Raw genomic sequence first — 6045 nt, forward strand, 5'->3', positions numbered from 1 at the left:
AAGATGATGGAGAGGAGGGTGAGGATGTCAGCAGGAGAGGAGTCACAGGAAGACTAAGTCCACCACCACTTCTCCTTCACCACTGCTCTCCTTTCCCGTAACCTACCTCCTCTCGCACGTCTCCGCCTCCCCCTCTCCTCCCCTCTCCTCCCCTCTCCTCCCCTCTCCTCCCTGCCCTGCGAGTTCCCGGAGAATAAAGGCATTATAGAGGCTCAAGCCTGGCTGCACATGCTCCAAATGCCTATTTAATCAAAAGAAAATAAACCTGGCCAAATTCACATATTGGTGTCTGCATAAGTTAACCTGCCTCGCTGGTGGGAGAATTGAAACCTGCTGTTGGAGCGTGGAGGTTTGGGCCTCTGTCTCTTTACCCCCACGCCTGCTACCTAAACACAGAAGAGGGAGGCACACCCTGCACGCAGAGAAAATGAGCCCAAATGAAAATAAAGCTCTTTATTCACACTCTTAATCGTTGCATATTGGATTAAATAGCTTCATGGAATAGTCGTTTGGTCCCACATTCATGCAGGCGGAGGGATACTGAAACATGATAAGAAAAATAACCTATTTTGGGTTCCCAATGCCCCTAAAATAATCAAATGTTTTTTCCTGCTGCAGTGGTTGAGCTTTGAACGAGCTCCAACATTCAGAGACTAACTGCTCTCTGAGGACGCCTATCTGCCTCCACATCAGCTGGATTCGTACGAAGCCTCCATCCCTGACACAAAAGCATTTGGGGGCTTTTCTGCGAACCACAACACAGCTCTCGTTACAGAGCATTCGAGGCTGGATTTTTGCGGGGAGTGGCCTCCGTCCAGGAAAAAAGCATCAACATGCACGCTGCTCCAGTTCTTCGCCCCGCACGGCCTCTGCCTCTCTTTGCTCCGTTGTCCCAGACAGGGCTATCATGTTACCATAATGAATCCTTTTTAGAGGAAAGCCCCTGTCTCTCCCAGGCCCCCAGTCAGGCTCCGAATCCCCCACCACAACCACCGACAAATCTGGGTCCCTCTTCTTTTCTTTTTTTCTGCCTCCCCTTGTCAATTGCTGTCTCTTGAAGACCTCTTATGAACTCCACCCTGCCTTAGCAGACATGCAGAACACCAACGTCAGCTTCCTCCAAACTCCCAGACAATAATGCTTATTTTTCAGGGACCCCCCCGCCCCCGGACGTTGAGGATGATTGGATGCTGCCTTATCAAAAGGGCTACCGGGCTCTGAGGTATTCAACATGCCAAACCTAAACATAAAGCCAAGGACCAAAATGAGCAGTAATAGGCTTGTTAATAGGCTTTCCTGACATTAAAGCCCCAGGGAACTCGACCCTCGTGACCTTTCTCAATGTGACCTATTGACTTCACTTGAGGGGAGCATGCGAGGCGGCATCCTGCACAAGATTGATCACTACTATTAAATGCAGAAGCACGTGGAGGGAAATACTAAAGACAAGCGATACTATAACCACATTTAATGGTTTTCAGCAATAACGGGAAACACATAAAACACCACTGCTGAGACATAATATCTGAGTGTAATGTTTTCACACGAATCTTTGCAATAGGAAATAATTCATTCTCCAAAAACCTGTTATGAACATTCAACAGCTCATAATCCATCAGACAAAGCAGGAAGCAATGTCACTGTCAGTAGCACCCACTGACACTCCAGGGCACGTCTGCAATCACAGGGCTCGTTTGAAGCGCCTGCAATGACTCTCACTTTTCCTACAATGGATAGAAATATGGTTGCACTTGCTCCTCCTCCCCCCCAAACGTAACGTACAGTAACTCAGAAAACGACTTTTTCATACCCGCTTGTTTGTTGACAGCCATTCAAGGCGATGCAAGTGCAAAAGTCCTATTTTTCAATGTTGACAAGTTGCTGGGTTGTCTGAGTGATTGTTCGGCTGCTCTGTCTCAGACTCCCACACGCTGCATATGTTCTTGAAGGAGCAGAGATCAGCTGTTTCGGTGAATAAATGGAACAAAGTTTCCGGTGGACATATTTGTGTTAAAACTCCCTCTGTAACAAAATCAATCATCCAATTTAATTTTATTTGTATATCCCATACTCACAAATCTCAATTTGTCTCATAAGGCGTAAGAAGGTTCAACACCCTCTGTCCCTAACCCTAAGAGAAAGAATATGTTTTTTTAATTCAGAATTAGGGTTGTCGTCTTTGTACATTTAACATGTTTGACCTTTGACTGAACTTTTTCTGTCTCTTTTTTATTATTATTATATTCGAGACAGAGAGCTGGGCATTTGAACAATAGATCTCAGAATATTTTTTATCTTCAAAAGAGCCATTTCCTAGAATCCCCAAACATTCTTCTGTCCATCTAGATAAAAACAAAACTCTCTCTGTTGCATAATATGGCAACCGGAGAGAAAGTTTTGTATAAATGAAACCTCAATTTAAAAACATGATAATTATCTGCATTTTTTTTCAATATCAAGGTGACTTTGTGCTGTTTTGAGAAACTTTAAATTTTCTTCCACAGCAATGAATGAGAAACAATAAACAAGCAAGAAAATATGTTATTTCTAACTTCATTTGGATTATAGGAATACAGCAGCAAATTGGACGTTTTTCTTTCATGACAGTTACAGAATAAAACAGTTTTAGGGCCAAAATGAGGAGAAAAAAAAATATATTTTAAGAATAATGTTGTAATTTAAGAAAAAAGCTATAATATTGTTCGGGTCATTCCCGCCACTTTCGTTGGCATCAGTTGCAGACGCAGTAGGCAGCTGGCTTCATTAACAAAAGCTCTGAAACCCTGCTGCACACAACCTGCAGCACCAAAGACCAAACAGAACAAAGTTAGAGACAAGCTGGTCAATGTGCCGTTGTTGTTATTGGAGTTTTAAATGTGAAACACACAGGCGATGGCTATGGGCCATTCTTAAACAGAAATGACACAGAAGTCAATTTAAACACAAGCACAATGAGAGGAATCCGATACATTAAAAAAGTACAAGTCAATCAGTGTGGTCGTCCAGTCTGTCTTTCACCTATTCAGACAGTCAGTCTCCCATGTCAGTGGCTGCTACAGATGCTCTGTAATGAGCCGGGAGTCTCTGATGCAGTCGGCATCGCCACATTCCACCGGCTCTAATAAGACCTTGTCCCGCTCTGTGAGCTGATAGCGGCTTCATTAACCAAACTATGAACCTGCACAGGAAGTCAATAGGGGGGTTTTATTACGCAAGAGGAACCAGGGGCAATTTAATTGGAGCCAACTAGGAAGGTGGGAGTTGTTGCAGGGGGGGCAGGGGGGGCAGTGGCGGCGGTAATCTGTGTTTCATCTCTGCCTTTTCTGCAATTCTCCCTGATCTTGAGGAAATCACAGGCGAAACATAAAACTGTGCAGCAGAAAAAAACGGATAATGCTCCTGCGGTTGAGCTTACGTCTGCTCCCCTTTCTCTCGTTCCTGCTGCTAACCTCAGTGGTGTCGTGCCGACGGCAGGCGTCAGGAGCTGTTTGAGGCGAGGAGTTGTGATGTTTGACAGAGGCAGGCTATGGATGTATTTTCAGACGTTGTAGGAATTTATGTTGATTCTTTGAATGGATACCAGTTGGTTCAGGGGCTATATTTATCCAACCTCTCAGTGTAGATTATTCATGTCAGAGTGCAAGAGGCAATACCAGATCTGCACTCCCAATTTTAGCAGTGGAGATAAATGTGAGAGGTAGGCCTTGTTCCCTGTGACAACTGACACGCGTTTTTACGCTGTGATGATACAGACACAGTACTATTGCCCTATTTCTGCATTTTCTTAGAATAAAAATCTGATTCCCCTCCCTATATTGCAAAGTCAACACATCTGGATGAGTTCATGTGACAGTGTGGGGGTGCAGCTGAACACTGGGTCCCATCGACAACCCTCAGACACAATGGTGATCTATGTGTGTCTGCCAGCAGAGCCACTCAGCTCAGGCTCAAACACAGAGCGGCCTTTGTGGCTTCCTCCCTCACATCCATATTGTCCTGAACCGAGCCCACCAACTTAAGTGCTTGTTTCCGTCTTGCTCCATGTAGTGTCTCCTTCCAGGGAAAAGAGCCATGATTCATACGGTCTTACACAAGCTAAAGTGCAGTAAGTAAAAATTTGATTAAGACCAAAATATGACTCAACCTGTTACTATATATTTTTATATAAGAAGTGAAATGTGCAGCTGCAGCAAAAACACAGCTGGAAACAGCAAATGTGAAGATAGCACCAAATCCAGGAAAGCGAGTTGGAGATAGCCACAGCTAGCCTTGACCAAAACTGGCGGTAGACCACAGACCATCTAAACATGGCAGATGTCTTGATCGCCACCTGGTGGCAGGCATGGTCATAAATCCTGCCTCGTAGATTCACAATGTTTTTCACTCAAATATAGTTTCTTTCTTTTTAGGTACCTCACACTGTTTCTTTGTGTTACATTTTCTGGTAAGTTTGGTTCTAAATGGCAAACTGTCATGATGGACAGCAGAAACTGACTCATGATTGGTCGAGCGTGTGTATCGGCAGGACTTCAATCCTCCCATCGCAACCGTGCAGCGTCCCTATTAAGGATATTTTGGCTTCCTTTTTTAGAGAGGAAGTAACTATGCGTCATCCATCTTTAATTACTGATGTGGTTGACCAAGAGCTGTGCAACATTGTGCTTACAGTGTTTAATTAAGCAGTTTCTGTGAGCTTGATTAATTATTATTGATTGTTAAACTTAAGTTTGCTTATGTTACATTTTAGGGAAGCGTATTTATGTTCCCACATTTCAACCATTGACCCTTTTATTGTGTTTGAATCAAATTCATTCAGTTAAGTTAAATAATTCATATATAATCCTTTTTATTATTGGAACAACAACCCTGAGCCCTTACACCAAACCTAACACTAATAAGCATCGCGCAACAAATAAGGTCTCTGAAGGCTTATTATTTTGAAAGCTAACTGACACGGGCACCAGAAAACCCCTTTTCATGAGTTCATGACATATTTAGCGAATATGCCGGGGAACATCTCTTTCAAGTTCCCACTACATGCTGTCGAGCAGGGGAACATAGGACGCTGAGAGAGCACATATGTAACACACAACCTTCTGTCTGCATGCACCGTATAAACCTGTGAAACATACCTGGATCTGGGAACATAGCATGACCCTAGTTAAGCTCAAACATCGCAGTTCAGTTTTAGAAGCACTACAGATATTTGAATGAACCACAATTTTATTTTACTACACTTAAATAATGCAGCGGCTAAATTCAGCGATGAATAAGTAATGAGTCCGGCTGAAAACACTTCAACAGTAGCTCAATGAATCCAGTGGAAAACACACTTTTGGTTTGGTTACTTTTATATCACACATTTGGGTCAATTCAACATAAATCTTTTATTACCTCCATTCCAAGGTGCCCATTAACAAAACGAAAATGGAAAAGCTGAATGAACATAATTTGTTTGTTAATGGCTGTTTCCAAACGTCTGAGTCATTAATCTTGTGTTTAAAATGATGAGACGATAAAGATGTAAAATGAAGGCATCTATTATCTTACGGAGTCGCCATGGCAATCTCAAACCCCTCGTCCCCTCATCTTCAGTTTTTCTGTAGTCATTTCTCTCTGCCTGTAAAGGGCAGCATGACCATGTGACCACTGTGTATCAGAGGCTGTGGGAGGGGGACACAAACAAGTAATGTCAAATGTAGCTTCAAAGTCATTTGTGCGCTTTAATCACATTGCGTGTGGCATTTAGATGGTTGTGCCTCCTCTAACAGCTCCTAGCAGCAGCTGGATGGTGAGTTTGAACAAGTCCCTCTCTGTAGGGCACTCGCAGCGCACGGTTTGTTTTCCGTCTGTCTCATTTAATTTCCGCTGCTCTTTCTTATGCACAGATCTCCAATTTGTACTTACTGGAATACAGTGAGGCGGAGGAAAAAAAACACACTCCAGTATTTCAGGAATTCACCAGCCACCTACAAATGACATCTGAAATTAATTGTGCGTGGAGGAGTGGAGCGGAGAAAATGTTTTCCGTAGAAGCGAAACACG

The sequence above is a fragment of the Paralichthys olivaceus genome, chromosome 17 (genome assembly GCF_024713975.1).
Source record: "Paralichthys olivaceus isolate ysfri-2021 chromosome 17, ASM2471397v2, whole genome shotgun sequence".
NCBI lineage: Eukaryota > Metazoa > Chordata > Actinopteri > Pleuronectiformes > Paralichthyidae > Paralichthys > Paralichthys olivaceus.